Source organism: Pygoscelis adeliae, unplaced genomic scaffold, assembly GCF_000699105.1.
Source record: "Pygoscelis adeliae isolate BGI_AS28 unplaced genomic scaffold, ASM69910v1 Scaffold110, whole genome shotgun sequence".
In the NCBI taxonomy this organism is placed as follows: domain Eukaryota; kingdom Metazoa; phylum Chordata; class Aves; order Sphenisciformes; family Spheniscidae; genus Pygoscelis; species Pygoscelis adeliae.
In genome coordinates, this window is record NW_008823919.1 from 259,793 (window position 1) to 260,909 (window position 1,117).

Here is a 1,117-nt window from a genome sequence, read left to right on the forward strand (position 1 = left end):
GCAATTGCCCCCCCCCCCCCACCCGATGCCCAGCCAGTCCCCGAGCAGCGGCTACCCCTTCCCCGGCCACCTGCCCAGTTCATATACTGAACATGACATCATATGGTATGGAATAGCCCTTTGGCCAGTTTGGGTCAGCTGTCCTGGCTGTCCCCCCTCCCAGCTTCTCGCTGGCAGGGCATGAAAAGCTGAAAAGTCCTTGACTAGTGTAAGCACTGCTTAGCCACAACCAAAACATTGGTGTGTTATCAACATGATTCTCATCCTAAATCCAAAACACAGCACTGTACCAGCTACTGGGAAGAAAATCAACTCTATCCCAGCTGAAACCAGGATACTTTAGCATAATATTCTTAGATATTGGTATGCAGAAGAGGAGGTGGTGTTTTGCAGTGGTGTATTTAGTGGAAATCACAAGAAAAATAAGCTACATCCTGAAAAGAAAGGCAGAGGAGAAAGCAACAGATTTTGTTGCTTTAAGTCTCTAGCCCAGAACTTTGGAGAGGACATCTTGCAGGTTCATTTTTGTCTAGTTGTATGCATATTTTCAGAACTAAGTCATCTCTGCAAGATGTTGAAGCAATTTTTGGCACAAGACCTGAAAGAATTATTCAGATGTCTTTGAACTTTTTGAACCAGTTGAGCAACTATTTGAGCCTTCAAGAGAGTTGGAAGATGAACAGATTCTTAGAGTTTGCAAATGTATTTCTAGAAAGGCATAGGAGTTTTCTTTTGCAGCCAACGTATCAATATCTTAGCAAGTACCTTATTTGTATTACACTACTTTCTTCATAAGAACCTGTAGGAAGTATGTTATTTTTTAAAAAGACTTTGTTATCAAAAACTGTTTTTCCCACTCACAGACTACTACAAAGCATAGCACCTTTTATTCATGAGGTAAGATTTCTGTCTGCTAATGCTAAAATGCTTTTTTATCAGTAAGAGTATTAACTCAAGTTCTTTTTCAGTACTCTTGTCCTCTTTGTAGCAGTTAACATTGTTTGCCGTTTCAATAATGCTTCAAGTATACAGTATTTACTTTTGCAAATGGGTGCAGAATCAAATAAGAGCCTTTTATAAAATCCTGTCCTCTGCTGAGCAGAGCAGATCCCATTAA